Below are 15,838 nucleotides of genomic sequence, written 5' to 3'. Positions count from 1 at the left end.
GTTGCAAATGGGCACGTATACCTTGGCTGTGTTACCCTCAGCTGCTCATTTCTTCTGTCTGACTGGATCGAAATAAATGAAAACCACTATTATCAAGAGCAGGGGTAGGACTCCCCTTCTCCTTGAGAAAGGCTGTGAAAAAATGTTCGGAACAACATAGTTCAGCATTAAGAGGCCTCTTTAAGAAAACCAACTCCATATAAAACAGCAGTTCCATACAAACACAGATCCATATACACACCAGCGTAGGGAGAGCAAAGCACATACACAGGTATGCGTGTACTCCCTCCAAGTGCAAGAACCACTCGGTTTGCAAACTGCATCTCATGCAGGATCTGCATCTGTCCTGCAAGGCTCAATCAGATCAGTAATTCGTTCTTACTGCCAGGGAGCAAACTGCCGCCAAATGGCATTTCTCCCTGAGATAAAGGAATAAATGCACATATAATGTTTCCATTGTCATCCCAAAACATCTGCTGGAATTCAGAGGGGTTTGTTGTCCATGCGCACTGTGGAAAAGCTCCTACTTTGTACCCTCTGTTTTCTCACGCATGAGAAATTGCAGCACTAGAGAGCAGCTGTTGGAGGATAGATTTACTTGGAAATCTGAAAACTGCCTTCGAGGGATTCTTGCTTCCATGCAGCAATGTAGTGTGTTCCTAATTTCTGATTCGGGAACTCTTTAATAACCTTTCCTAAGGTCGTGCCTGCATCTTACCACCCCTGCAAAGGTGCTACAAGAAACGGGCACAGGGGAATAACCTTGTTCTCTGTTACGAGCTTGAATGAGGGTAACAGAGGGCAAATTTTGATCACTTTTCCCTGAAAAATGATGGGGATGATCCTGCCATTGCTGCTTCCCCTTCAGCAGTATTTGTTCACATAAGGCATTCAAGCAAGGTTCCTGAGATTTCTCACAGACAATAGAAGATAGTTCAAAGGAATAAAAAATAGGGTGTTTCGTGATGATTGGCAAGAAAATCTTTTCATTGTCTCTTGAAAAAAGGGTTATTTTACAAACAATAATATACAGACACTCAGTATACCGGTTGGGTATGTACTTTTCACTCATTCTAATGTCATTTCTTGAGTATCTCGAAATATTTCTTTCAGGGTTTTCCACCAAAGAAGAGAAAAATACCTAACTAAATGGACCACAGGCCGATTGTGGTTATAGGGGGATTCCGGAAAAGATTGATACTGCTGTAATCTAGACCCACATCTGGCTTGAAGGGATTAAATCCTCAGCAAGACTGAATCCACTCCAGCAATACAAAGACGACCTTAAAGCTGCTTTGAAAACACTGACAGGGAGGCCCTTGTTACTGGGAATTCTTCTGTCGGCACAAAGCTCCGTGCCATCTGCTCTGTCCTCCGTTACGCTTAAGTGGGGCAGGATTAGACCTCTTGCGGGCAGGAGGCAACACAGTCCCTATCCAGGTAGAGCAGCCTTACAACTGCTCTAACTTGAAGTGGGGTTTCCTATGCGGCTTTCTTAAGAAATATTAAATTAATCTTTGATGCCATACAGCAATATGCACTAAAAACAGGAATCAATTTGATTTTTCTTGTAACTATGCACAAGTCGGTGGAATGTCACAAGAGAAGAAGCTGGCCTAATGTCTTCTCTGCAGTAGAAATTTCAAAGGCTGCCAGTAAGGCTTGCCACTTTGCTGAACAGTGAACAAGAAGAATAAGGGTAAACAGACCATTTCATGCCATTACCATACTCCCCTTGCTCGTAAACTCATTTACAATCTAGAAGTGGAATGACATTATTTTTGACACCTGCGACACGGCAATCCAGAGTAAAAGATTTAGGGGTATTTCTGCCTGAACAATGATTTAAGGATGGAATAAAGTGATGCCATTAATATTAAGCACTTCACTTCCTCATGCTTTGCTCTACGCTGAACTAACCAGAGGTCTGATACAAAATCTATTAAAGTTAGTGGCCCTCTCTAGGTACCAGTCTACAAATTGCTCATCCCAACCACCAAAGAAAGATGGATCTTATTGTGGGGCATTCATAAACCAGATCAAGTCCTTGACCTTGCTCAGGACATTTATTTTGCAGAAAGTGTATGTAGAATCTCTTTGTTCTGAAACTGCCAAGTTCAGCACCGCTCACAGGCGTGAGCTTGCCAGGAGGGTACAAAACCCATAATGTCATGGGGAGGTCTTAGCAAAAAAAAAAAAAAGAAAAAAGGTTTGAAAATTAGAAGGAAAATGGTTATAGGATAGGAGCAGCTCTTATGTGCAGAGAGCCCACGGCTAGGGAGCCTACTGAAGAGCAGGCACCTATCAGCTGTGCAAAGCGCTGCATGAAGGCAGCTATACCACTTCTGGGACCCCAGCAGGAAAATCCCCTGTGTCGTACAGACACCTTGCTGCTGTTTAAGGCAGTGCTGCTCCCAAATTTTGCTTCTGTGCACAAAGACCAGCCCTACATAGGGCCACAATAACATGTTTTTTAAGAGCACTAGGAAAGCCCAACACATTTCAGAGCAGCGAAATCAAAATCAGAACTCCAATGAATGTCATGGCACCCAACATGGAAAAAACCCTATGCGTGGTTAACAATTCCTTAATGTTACTTTAAGACAGCTACCTCATTTTATTAAACCTAAAATTAGGAGGAGGGACCTTTTTCCTGAAGGCAAACTTGGCATTTTGCTGACCCAACTGACCAGCAACAAGCTGCCAGCTCTGCTAAATAGTTGCACAAGTCTTGCAAATCGTTTCCACTATTCATGATTGCATTAATGGGATTCTGCAAGAGGGAAAGTCCCAAGCTTTGAATAATCAATTTATGGGCTGACGTTCAAGGAACAATGTGAAGAAGACAAGAAACCCAAATGGTAAGGTAGAATATTTGGCCCCTCCCTACACAAGGACCTTCATCTATGGGATGGCCATCAAGCTCTTGGGAGAGGCAAGTGCTGCTGCGCTTGGTGCGCTCAAATAAAACGAAGGAAAGCAAAGCAAGCGCTCAGGGCTGCTCTTTGGGATGGGACGAACAAAACGATCAGTGCAAAGCACTGCAGTGATTCACTTACTGTGTTACTGCAGGTGTAAAGGCCCAAATCAGAGACCAGGACCCTAGTGTGCCCAGTGCTGTAGAGAGAGACAAGAAGAAAATTAAGGCTGCCTCAAGGAGCTTGCAATCGGAAGTCATGAGGCACTGAGCAGCTGGATGCTGATCTCTTTAAGCCGGTGGATATTTCTTTTGTTAGTGGCTGATCCCCTCTTCCTTCCCTCTTGCCTGTAAACCTGTGTAATCTCCGTAAAGATTTCATTAAGTACGCGCTCAGGTAGTTTCTGGTTTTGGTAGCGGAGAATAACTAAAATTCAAAGCAATTGCTGCTATCCGTGCTATCCGCGATCCCAGAGTTGACTTAGGTTGGGATTGACTTTGTGAGTTGGATCCACGTGTGGGAGAAATTAGAGCAACACGAGCGGACGGTCTGTTTTACATAGCCGAGGGGCTTTTGGCAAAGCGTTCACGCCTCAGCACACTGCTTGCAAGCCAGCGCCAGCGCCTGTTTCGGCTGAGTGGCAGCATGACGAGGCAGGTGGCTGTGGTCTGACTCTCGCCACCCGACCTGAGCGCAGAGGTCTGCCTAGCTTCAGTTTTCTGTCATTTCTGGTAGCCTGCAGGCTGGACCTCTTTGCATATAAATAGCTCCACATTTCTTTCATTTCATCATTTGACCAACCCTCTCGCCGCACTCTGTTTCATCCTTTTTTTTCACATTTGCAACAACTCAAGTCGTGCATCTCTAAAGATCTTTGTGTTCATTCCTCCTCAAATGCTATTTTAACACGTGCTTTTATAGCCAAGTGACACGACAAAACTAGGAGCCAAGAAATGAAAAAGGGAGGTGCCAGACTGGGATAACTTCACATTTGTAGTGTGTTGCCTGGTAAAACCAAACAGCCTATAAAACGGTAACAATATTAACCCAACAAGCTCATGGCCACGGAGCTTTCTGAGGTCTTGGAACTGAAAGCACATGTGTGTGTGTGCGTGTGTGTGATTAACATCATCGGAAGAAATAGATAAGCAAGAATCATCTAGGTCAGGTGATGGACGTGCTCCGACTTTGGCTCAGCGCACTGTTTGCAACTTCCTTCTCTAACTTCAGCTACCGTGCTTGACGCAAGGACCAGATTATTCACGCCCTTTCTACTCATTGTAAGGATGACTTTACCGTGCCTACTTCCCAGCTTTTCTCACTTTCTACCTCTGCCTTGTGTCTTTTATAATTGCTCAGGGAAAGGCATGGTTTTGATAACAGAAAAAAACATACCAGAAACCAGAGACAAAATGGAATTAGAAGGCGATAGAAATACAGTTTCAAACCCCGAGACGTCTCGGGTATGGAAAATCTCAACAAGTTCGATTATTCTTGCGATTTTTAAAAATTGTGTTTAAGAACTAAGGCAGCGGCCACCACGCTTGTGGCTGCCAGCAGCCCCGCCGCCCGCGGGGGCACCACCGCCCGGGGCCCCGCCGGCGGGGCGGGCCGTGCCGGGCCGGGCTCAGCCCCGACGGCTCCCCCAGCCCCACATCCCGGGTGCAGGAGGGCATCCTGGTTTTCGTTACCCCGCAGCGCGGCCGGCGGGATCCCCCGCGCCCATCCCCGCCGCCTCGGGGCGCGTCGCTGCCGCAGACACGTGCGGCGCGGACGGAGCCGGCAGAACCCAGCCCGGCCCGGCCCGGCCCGGCCCGACGCGGGGGGGACTCGCCGTGGGGCGAGGGGTCTCCCCGGGTTGCCGCCGCTGCCCGGCGCCGCCAGCAGCCTGCGCCCGGCGCGCCGCAGGGACCGGCCCGCCGTGTGATGCGGTGCCGGTATCGGTGCCGGTATCGGTGCCGGTATCGGTGCCGGTGCCCGCCCCGCCATCCCTCCCTCCATCCTTCCCCCGCCGCGGTACCTGCCGCCGCCGCCGCTGCCCTCTCGCCGCCGCCGCCGCCGCCGCCCCCGCGCTCCCTCCCTCCCTGCCCGCCCCGGCCCCCGCCGCGGAGGCGGGCCCCGCGCCCTGACGGACGGGCGCCGCGCCCAATCAGCGGCGGCCCCGGCCGTGGCCTTACGGCGGGCGCGCCAATGGAGGGGAAACTGAGGCCGAAGTGAAAGTGGAGGGTAACAAAGGCGGCGGGCGCGGGGAGAGGGTCGGGGAGGAGCGCGTGAGAGGGCGCCGGGCAGGGCAGAAGGCGCAGTGGGGAGAGGGTCGGCAGGACAGGGAAGAAGGGGAAGAGGGATGGGGAAGCGCGGGGAAATTGGGGGAATGAGAGGGCAGGTGGCGGAGCAGGTGCCTCTTAGGAAAAAGACCCCATTGCCAGGGGCGGCGGGAGGGGGATGCGGAGGCCCCGGGGTGCCCCTTCGGGCCCACCCTGCGGGCAAGTGGCGCCTTGGGGGCGGCTGAGCCCCCTGTTGCACCCTAAGATGTGCAGGGAAACGTCGTGTTCTTGGGCAGGCGTTTTGGGCTACGTCCGCCCGCGAGGCTGGGGGGAAGGTGCGCGGCGAGGAGACGCGCCCGTGGCCGCGGCGACAGAGAGCGACGGCAGGAATTTAATCTTTACCTGCTGCTATTGCAACAGGCCGAGCTGCTGTAAAAGCGGGGCAAGAGCAAGAGAACAGATGCACAGGTATTATTTTGTCTGGGGCACAAACACGCCTATCACAACGTTATCTTTATTGGTGCAATGTAGTGCCAAATGCTACGTGGGTAGGGTCTGCGGGGTTAATAATTGCAGGCGAAATACCACGCGGCCGCTGAATCGGGCACAAGTGGGCCGGAGCTAAGGGAGCCGTGCTAAAATGCTGTGCGAGCGTGCTGAACCGAGGGTGGCATTGATTTGCATGAATGCAACCGTTTGTGCATTTTTCTCTTCTGTTTGCTGACCTGCCTCCACAGCGGTGGGCTTCATAGGCACAGGGGGGACAGGGAATGGTTACGCAGGTGAGGCTCCGGGGCCACAGCCGCCCCGGGCGCTCCACACCCTCCAGAATATTAATCAGCCGGGCAGGAGCAGTCGCAGCAGAAGTGACGCCTGCGTGCGTGAGAGGCTTTAACCAAGCAGATAGCGTGTGCCTACCAGTGCAGCTTTTGCAGCCTACTTTGCATCTATTGTAAGGGCCACTTCACCTCTCTTGGGAATTTGCCCTGTGTCTGCGTGTTAAAAGATAAATAATTCAGGCGCTGCATGTTTAGCTCTTTAAAAGTGCAAGTCAGTTCTCCATCAGCCAGGCTGAGAGTGTGCAGGACAGCCTGGTTGATGGAGAACCCCAGCTAGTGCTACAGACCGTGGCGAGGAGGGCAAGGCAACGGCATCCCCGGAGGTTTAACTTACCACCATCAGCCGCAAGCCCGGCGGTACCTGTCTCAGCGCTGTGCGCAGCCAGCTGGCTCCCCGCGCAATCCCGCGTTCCCGCGCAATCCCGCGTGCCACAGGGTTGGTTTAAGTACTCACATCCCCAGAGTGGTCATTTGTCCCCGGGTAACTAGAAGCTGATGCAGAAGCAAAAGCCACCCTTGGAGCTCACCGAGGCTTTCCCTGCTGCTGCAGGAACATGCCCTTTGCCGTTGCTGCCGGCTGTCGTCCTCTTCAGCGATGGCTCGTGTGTGGAGATGGAAGGTGCTGCCTTTTTGTCCTTTCCTTCTTGCTGTGCTGGACAGATTTAAGGGTGGATGAGCTTCTTTCAGGTTTTGCTTTCACTTAATGGGCCAAATTAGGAGCTGCTGAATGAGTTTCTGAGGCAAAAATTTAATTTGAGAAACACTGCTGTTATGGTGTACTGTGGTCAGGAAAAACAGGAACTGTTTGGCTCCATGGGCAAATGTGAATATTGGTTTATTATGTATGAATAATTTTCTGAGCTACCCACTGAAATCGGGACATTGTTTTGACTGGGTGCTGTACAATCACTGATGAGTAAGTCCCTCTTTCAAATAGTTTATATTTTAAATAAACAGAGTGAAAAGGACAGCAGATATACAAAGGTGAAGTGGTATGTCAAAGGCATCAGAGCTGGGAAAAACCCACGTTTCCTGTTTAGTGAAGGGCATGCAAGCTGCATTCGGGACCCTCTGACTCCAGCTTCATGGTGATGCCTGCCTGCTCCTCCCCTCCTTTTTAGGCATGGCTATGTGGAGCAGCTCACTTCTCCACCCACAATTCAGTCCATCCTGCCTTTGGTGAGGCTATCCTCAGAGGTTCAGAGCAATTCTTTTATTTCATTTTTGGTGATTTTTCTTACAGTATCCCAAAATATGTTATCTCTTGGGTGATGGAAATGAAAAGATATGGAGCTTGTCCCATAGATCTGCATGAGGTAATGGTAACCAGGATAGCATGTCCAAGGGAGACGGCATGGCAAGGAAGGACAGAGGTGTCTGCAGAGGGATCTGTCTTCTGCAAAAATGTTTAAAAGATGCCAGGCGGTGGCATCGCAAGTCAGTCTTGCCATCTCTGCTGATTCACTTCTAAATCTCAAGGTGTCTACCCCAGAGGCAAGTTTGATTTATGCTCCATTTAAAAGACCCCAGGTGCTGGTCTACCTATGGAAATACACACCTTGGCTTTGACAGTGGCTGAGCCTTCATCCAGAACCCCGAGAAATCTGTATCCACCCAGAAGGACTGGACTCATCCCCAAAGGTCTTTGTAGCAGCCTTGCAAAGAGATAGGAGAAGGCTACAGTTCATTTGCTAAAGCTGTAGAAACACATGCAATTGAAGGCTTTTTGCACAGGTTTAGCTGGAGAGCAGAGGTGGAGCTTTCTCTTCTCAAGAAAGGATTGGCAAAATTTGGACATAGCCTACAATAAGCACAGAAAGAGACCTGCCTTGAGGACGTCCCTCGCTTTGGGAGGGCAGGCAGGGTGGTAGTGACGGCCAGTAACCAAGACCAAGGGTGGTGGGAGCTGGGGGTTTTGCATAAACCCAGGTCTTGCCTTACAGGGTCTGCAAATTGCTCTTCTCACACCTCAGTTTACGTCAGGCTCACTTTCTCTTCTCAGCAATACAAACCTGTGAAGGGGAAAAACGAAATGCAAGTGAATATAAAGGTGCATTGAAGAAAAAATTTGAGAGGTATTCGCCAGGTTATGGTCATTGTCTTGGTGAGAGCCACATACGCCACCTCCAGAGAGAAAGCCATCCTCGCAGCTGTGGCAATGCTGAGGAGTAAGGAGGCACAACCCTCTCTCCCTGCAATGTCTAGGCTGTCTGTATGCGGTGGTGAGTCATATTGGTTTTCTTTGACAGGATCCGGCCTAAGTTTTCCTTACCTCTGCTAATCTCTCATCTCCTTTTGTCCCATCCCCTGTCATGTTGAGCCAAATTGGATGACTTAGCTTTGCTAGTAGCTGGCACTCCCAGCAGCTGTTCTTTAGAAATGCAAAGGGACCAGATTTTTGCTTGGCTGAGGCCTGCTTGTGGGCACAAAGATTGTTTTGGAGAGGATGGGGCCATCTATGCCCCAGTCCATGATTAGAGCTGAGAATTACCAAGGCAATGACGGTAATAACGACAATGAGACAGGTAATCATATTAGTATTATTATTACTAACATTATAATCATTATATCATTACTGCTACCTACTCTGCTAGGGTTTGGTAGACTCAGATCATTTTAACTTGACTGAAACTCTGGTTTTACAGGTCATGTTAACACTTGCAAATATACCTACAATGATTTTTGTGTGAACTGTCTGATCTTTAGTATTTCAAACCAAGAGGAATGTATTGTACCTCTGTCAGAAGCTTTGGGAATGTTCAGACACATTCTTCTGGGCTGTTGTTTTTATAAATCTACATAAATCATTAAAATACTTGTTTTAATGAATGCAAATTTTGTGCCACAAAAAGGAAGTCAGTTGGCTGGAGGCTTTCTGAAAGCTGGAGTTGCTCCATCAACAGAAATTGCTGAGAGATATTTCTTCAAGTTTAGTCCTGTAAGTCATGTGGGACTTCAGATGATCATGACGATCTTTGGGGTAAATCTGTGCAGACATAAACCTTATTAACTTCAGTCAAGTAAAACTATACTCATTTTTCATAGATCCATAAAGCTGACTAAGAAGGAAGTGGAACTGTACGTTCATCATGTAAAGTCCAATTCTGGAAACATTTACATTTTTAATATAGTTATGTGTGCCTGTATTAACAAGATTGGGTTAATATATTCATAAACAATTTATTTAAAGACCCATATGGTCTAACACAGATAGATAGATTTCTGGTGCCAGAATTGTCATTTCCTAATATTGCTGTTATAAATACTTGCATGATTCAAGTCTCATGTTGCAGAACAAGCAACAGATCTCCTGGAAAGAAATACAGAACTGGATTTTTTTTCCTAAAATAAGATGTTTTTTAGAGTTTTCTTATACCTCTAATTTGAGCCAGAAACTTATTCACAAAAATATAATAAATGGCCAATAAGGATCATTTCAAAAGCACTGGCTAGTGTTGGCTTACAGTGGGAACTGCGCTTAGGAAAATCCCACCTGGAATTGTTACCAGACTTTTATCCTGCCTCTGTAAGACCCCACTGATTTTGAGAACTAGAGCAGTATAACCCCTTCTGCTCAGCTTTGTGAGCCATATTTATCACTATGAGGACAAGCGACCGCTTAAATGAAAGGATCAGGTAGAAGCTTTAGAGGAAACTCTTCCACAGCTCGTGATTAAATAGCGGCAATCATTGCCAGAGGGCATTACGGAGCCTGAAAGTATAACTACGTTCAAAGAGGTATTAATCAAATTCATGGATGACATGCTCTGGTGGCTTTTCACCTGATAAACTCAATGCAAACCTCTAGCTCAGGAAGTCCCTGAACCACAGCATGGCCTGTTCTCTTCCTCCTTGTAAAACAGCCCCTGTTGCTGGCCACAGGATGCCGAGTGGATGGTCTGAGCCTGAAGGGCACTTCCTGTGCACTCGTGCCATACATGCCATACAGCTCTAACCCCGCTGGGTCTATGTTATCAGGAAATATTGGTGCCGATTCAGACAAGAGTCAGGATGGTCCAGAATGCCTGGCAACTCTTAAGTCTCTTGATTTGCAGATGTCCAGCGTGAGATACCCCTGATGGCCGGATGCTACCTGCCTGCCTCAGCCTGAAGGTCTGATCAAGGTGCGTGAACATGGATGGTGACCAAATGTAAGGTCTTCCAGTTTTTGTAGCACATTGCCCTGCACCAGTCCCTAGGACTATCTTATTTCCTATTGTATTTAGCCTATTTGTGTTGGCTAGGTACTCCTTTACTTCAGAACAGATACTTTTGGAAACTATGGCCAAAGCACAGAGGACAGCCTGGTCTGAGAGCTGCATTGTGCCCTTGCCACTCAGTTGTGCCTCTTGGGAGCTCTGCTGCTCAGCACACAAAACAGGAAATGTTAATACCTACTAAAAGAGCTAAAGAAGAGCTGTAGCTTCTATTTTAGCTTTTTCTGAAAGATTTCTGAAGGGTTTGAGCTCTTTTTTTGTCAGGTATTTTCCATTAGGTGATGTGCAGGCAGACACAGTCTTTTTTTTTTTTTTCCTAAGGTGGAGAGAAATTGAAGTGATTTCTGGCACTCCAGCTGAGTTTTATTTGAATGAAATATGACGTTACACTGGGCAGAAACATAGAAAAGTCCAAAGAATATATGATCCAAAGACAAAAAAAAGTTGAATCTCAGTGCACAAACTATAGCTATGTTCCTGCAGAGCCTGAAAAGCAAAGGACATTTGGCAACTCTGAGTTCATATCAAGGACAATTCAGGCTTGGGAATTAAGAGAGAAATTTTGACTGTGATGATGGTAAGCACAATGTTACTCTAACTGTTACTTTTCAGCAGAAAGCAGCCCAAACTGGCGAAGAGACGCCATGGGAAAGTACGTTCTGGATACAAGAAGGGCAGTGCTGTTAACATAAATACCCTAGTCGTGCTCCGGTCCCGCTCCTCCTCGTTCACCCAGGCCAGTAGTTCCTCAAGGCAATGAGTGTCTCCTTTTATTATGCTGATATATTGCACCTTGCACAGGAGCTCCTGAGCTGGAAATGTAGGTCCTACAGAAATTAAAATAGTAATTAATAGTAACAGTAATTATAATCATTATGTGGGTCATGCCCAGCTCCAAAATTGAAATTTTTTTAGCATAATTAACCTGCTAAATTTTTATTTGGAAGGGAAAATAAATCGTGGTCTATCACCTGAGATGAAAGCTAAAAGGCAGCACACTACACCTTTCCTTTACAGTTCTTTCCTGGGCCCGAAGCTCTGCTCAAGGATGAGGAGCAAAAACCTTGGAGAGTTGCTGATGTGGATGCAGCTGCAGTAATCTCCCAGCTCTGGGAAGGAGCAAAGGGAGAGAGGGATTTACCCCAGTCCCACTTTTCCTCTGCCTGATTCATTGGGGTAAAAGCTATGAAGAACAATCAGAGAAACACACGTAAAACATGAGCGAATATTTCATGAACACATGACAGCTCAGAATTCATCAGTCTGTCGTACCAAGTGGAAGGGCAAACAGGACCCCAGGGAAAATAGGTTTTACTGTTATCTTTATTTCTTAGTCCCTTGCTATGCCTTTGGCAAAGTATCTGGTTGGAATATTTACCATTCATTTAGCAATAGCACAAATGCCATGGTGTCAAGGAACAGCCTGTTAAGTGTGCTGAGCCTTCACAGGGCTCAGCAGTGAGGCTGGAGCATCTCAAAATCCCAGCAACTGTTCTGATTCTAGGGAAGTGGTACAGAACGTAGACACAAAGGTTTGGGCTTTGGCTTCAGCCGAGTTGCCATGGTCAATGCAACATGTTTGTACAGCAGAAGAGGATAATATTCCACACAGCAACACCCTTCCTCTTTCCCCATGTTTTTAAAGGAGGTTACACCATTGAACTAGTCATTTAACACTGCTTTTTCTTGCTAGGGGACTAAAGAAAGAGGTTATTTGCAGCTATCACAGGGTTTTTTTTTTTTTTAAATAAAGTATGAGGAAAAAAACATTATAACTGAGGCATGAACTTTTAATGACTTTGTTTCATAATCTTTTTGAAGAAAAATTCCTGCTGAGCTAGCCAAGTCTTTCAACTCTTTTTGTTGTTGGCTTAAAATGTTGACACTGAATGCTGCTTTAGATTTCACTTACTGTGCTATTTGTTGTACGCAATCCTCCCATCCTACAGATTTTTTTAAATTTTACCATTGCAGTACAATGAGGAATAGTCGCTTACTGACAATGATATCATCTGGCCATATCTGGGATATAGGAGATAGTCATGAGCATCATGTGTCGTGAGGAATATATTCAAACACGATATGAGGCATGTTTAGTTAACTGTATTGAAAAGTTTTCCAGATAGGTATTGATTTTCCAGTCCTGTAATTAGTTCAGAGATTACAAGGATAGAAAATATTGCTCTAGAAACAGATTTTTTTAGTTGTTCGTTGCACCAAAACTGTGGTATCACTGCAAAACATATCAGCATGTTGACTTTGACTTTGAACTTTGGCAAAATATTGCCACTGTAAAAATGGAGAAGAGAATCACGTGGCTAATTATTTTGCTGTCTCAGATAAGGCCTGGATCCTGCCAGTTCTGTGTGATTTCAAAAATCCATCCCCATGGTTCCTCTTACAGGATCAAGGTCCAAAGGAGAGATTGGACTCTGTGTAATCAGGATTCTGGAGGCAGATTGCATCCTGCTGGGAACTGCCTGCGCGGGCCAGGAGCAGAGCCAGCATGGCTGCGAGCAGCCTTGCAGGTCCCTCCATCCAGAGGATGCCCCGCTGCGCTGGGCCACATGTTCGCTCGCGTCATAGCTTTCACGTAATCTGTGTGGTATGCTTATTACCATGCAGCTCTTTCTTGCCCAGGTGAAGCCCCGGGTCACAGCCCCATGGAGCATGTCCCGTGTACTTCACCTACACGTGCACTGGGCTCCTGAGCCCGTTTCCTGAACGCTATGTTGTCAACTCGATATGCTGTCCCTGGCAGACGACGGGTGCCGTCGGCTGGCTACCAAGAGGCTCGGGTTCTGACGCATGGCCACGCAATGACATTTCAAAGCGAGACTGCATTTGGCCCAGCTGCTGCTCTCTTCCGGTCTCCGTATTGATGCTTTGTAAATGCAGACTTTACACACTTTATATTGCTGCTGGAGTTGCTTAATGCTGCAGTAAGTACTGTGCAGGCACATGCCTTGCACCAGACCCTGCCCTATCTTCTCATAACCCCAACCATGGCAGCAGAACTCACATTTCACAGGTACTCAATGACTGTAGAAGCAGGTCCCATCAATCGCAGCTCAGGCCATGCTTGAATGCATTTCCGTTCCCCCCCCTCCGCCACCATCCCCACCGCTGCAGCAGCAGGAGTGCAAGGCTCGAACCCATGTACCAGGAACATTTACAGGATACAAACAGGAGCAGCTTTAACTTGGCGACTGCCTTGTATTTCTTGTCTGAAGTGATTCCTGCACATCTCCTGTTTCCTTGTTACAATTAAAGAGAAGCTTAATCTGTTCAACATCTCTTTGCTGAAGTAGGCCTGATTTTTGCATTTGACACGTTGAAACCTGTTAGACAGCAACAAGCAGCAGCATCGCCTGTGATTGCCAGAGGCCAGATAGCTGTCTGTCTTTGAAGTATCCTCTTTTGTCAAGTCCTGTGTCATTGCAACAGTGCATCAGACAATCAGTCTCTTTGTAGCATCTCTTCCTTTTAATGCTTCTTTTTTTCCTCTCTCTTCCAGGATGGTAAGAGGGAGAAAATAAGAAAGGAAAAGGGTGAAGAGGCTGGGAGCACAGAAAACCAGATCAGAGTTACAGCAACAATCCTGTATATTTGAGCTTTTTTCCCCATCTTTTTACCCAACTTTTTATGTATGAGGAATACAGGTGAGCAGTAGGCAGTTTGCTGAGGGCAGTAACTTCTCTGACTGGTATATATGGCCAAAAGTGGACATGTGAATAAGCCATCAATTAGAGAAATCCCAAGGTTGCTTTAACTTTCTCCCATGGACCCCGCATATCCCATAGTCTGCAGAAGGACAGAGATCTGTGAGTCAACGTCGCCCCATCTCCAGCTGCAGGAAGGTGATGCTCTCATGTCTGTAGAGGCTGTGGTGTTTACTGCAGTTACCCTGAGGCTGTCCCCAGCAGTTGTAAATTGCATTTGCACATGTCAATGTACTCTGGACGTGCTAGGTCAGGAATTTCTTTTTTTGTTGGTTCCAGGCAACATTTTTTCATCTGTAATTACCAGACGAAGAAAGATGACTCCTCCCTTCTTGAGGAGGCGATTTTAGATCTTCCTCTGCAAAGTGCATGAATGGGGCTGTGCTTAATGTTGAGTGACTCAGCCCCAAACGAGGTGCCCTCGCTGTCACACTGTGGGTAGCTGTTAGTTATGGAAATTATGAGTAACTATGTCCAGAAAAAAAAGGAATTTCCTCTTCCAAAGAGGCCATTATTTCTCTCTAAAAGGATAATGGCAGATGTTTTCCATGGAAGCATGGACAGGAAGCCCAACAGGAACAGTGAGGGCACTGCAGTTAGGAGGTAATTATTATTATTTTCATTTCAGGGCCCCACTGTGCCAGATGCAAAACGAATCAATTGAGCCGCTTCTCTGAAAAGCTTGCAAATTAAGGAGGGAAGGCAGATAGGACTGCCCTCCTCCCCCAAAAGATAATTTCCGCGTTATAGGGATGACATGTTTTGCCACAGTCATACAGGCAGTCAGCCAATTTGGCTATTATAAGATTTCTTCCAGAAAAGGGGAAGGAAAATGAGATGTTCATTCTCAAAAACCCCAAACCTTGCAACACCAGAAAAAGGCAAACTGAGCAATCTTTGATTTGGCTGAAAAAGTGCTTCCGCAACCATATAATTTCCAAGCATGCCGAGACCTGGCAAAGGTTCAGGAAACATATCTCCGGAGACAGGAAGTGCTGCAGTGAAAGTAAATTTAGCAGGACGTTCATTATCCTTGTCATGCCCCTTCCCTCCTGCCATGGGTAATGTCCGAGGCAGGAGACAGCAGATGGCAGTGGCAGATAGTCGTCCAAACTCTCCCCCAGCATCATGTGCAATCTTTGCAGAAGGATAGTATAGCTGAGAGTATCATTTTGTGATAATCCTGTAGGGGAAAGGTGTAGAGGAGAGGGAAGAGAGACTGCTGCTTTATTCTTTATCCCCCAAAGGCACTTTTGGGGCCACCTGGCTTCTTGGGAATGAGAATTTGAGGTGTGGATGAAAGGAATCAACTCAGTGTACTGATCCTGCTTCTCTCTGCTCTAGGACAGGTGGATATGCATAAAGTATTTAACCTCAAGAATACATCTAATCTCTGTGTCACTGATGTCATCCTTGCATGACCTCGGTACTTTGAGGAGGGCTACCACTGGGGTAAGAAAGGGGACACTGGTCTTGAGGGAAAGGACCATACGGGTTCAAATTTAGTCAGACCACAAGGTGCAGAGAATACCCACAAAATCGCACTGCGGAGCTCACAGCAGAACCCAGGACTTCTTAATCCAGCCCCCACACCTTGGAGGAGGGGGACAGAAACCTTGTTGAACTAGGTAGGAACGTTGTGCTAAGCTGCCACACTAGCAGGGCTATGGAGAGCTGGGTGAGGGGAGCAAAGCAATGAAGGGCGGTGTGGGACGGTATCTTCCTCCAGCACTCCAGAGGAAGAAATGTGAGTGTGCCCTCCCGTCAGCTCGCATGCCCCTTCAGACCCCTGGTGCCAGGCAGGACAGGCACACAGTCTGCAAGAGGCTCTTGCCAGTTTATGCCTTCCTAAGCTACCTTGCTTCAAGCCGAAACCCC

The 15,838-nt window shown here is 47.2% G+C and overlaps 1 protein-coding gene and 1 long non-coding RNA gene across 18 annotated transcripts in view; one reads left to right on the top strand and one right to left on the bottom strand.

Moving 5' to 3' along the window:
- Positions 1-6,664, bottom strand: part of SLCO4A1 (solute carrier organic anion transporter family member 4A1) — a 32,364-nt gene extending 25,700 nt beyond the window's left edge. For 2 of the 6 annotated variants that reach the window (XM_068912156.1, XM_068912155.1), the window contains exon 1: positions 3,060-3,112. The gene's annotated coding sequence lies outside the window, so the exon portion shown is untranslated. Of the gene's footprint in view, positions 1-3,059; positions 3,118-4,938; positions 5,035-6,475 lie in introns of those variants that run through there. The other 4 variants (XM_068912153.1, XM_068912158.1, XM_068912157.1 and 1 more) reach the window with 4 other exon arrangements.
- On the top strand, positions 5,091-13,534 carry LOC104141430 (uncharacterized). 12 transcript variants are annotated; one of them, XR_011135259.1, is made up of 5 exons: positions 5,102-5,144; positions 5,603-5,650; positions 6,572-6,640; positions 8,024-10,145; positions 10,560-13,534. It is a non-coding gene; the product is annotated as an uncharacterized lncRNA (long non-coding RNA). The 12 variants fall into 12 exon arrangements; XR_011135260.1 differs by lacking the exon at positions 6,572-6,640; XR_011135253.1 differs by having other exon boundaries at positions 6,572-10,145.
- The last annotated feature ends 2,304 nt before the right edge of the window (positions 13,535-15,838 follow it).

The sequence above is a fragment of the Struthio camelus genome, chromosome 18, assembly GCF_040807025.1.
Source record: "Struthio camelus isolate bStrCam1 chromosome 18, bStrCam1.hap1, whole genome shotgun sequence".
In the NCBI taxonomy this organism is placed as follows: Eukaryota; Metazoa; Chordata; class Aves; order Struthioniformes; family Struthionidae; genus Struthio; species Struthio camelus.
Note: the sequence above shows the minus strand (reverse complement) of the source record. Positions and strands in the feature narration are given on the sequence as shown.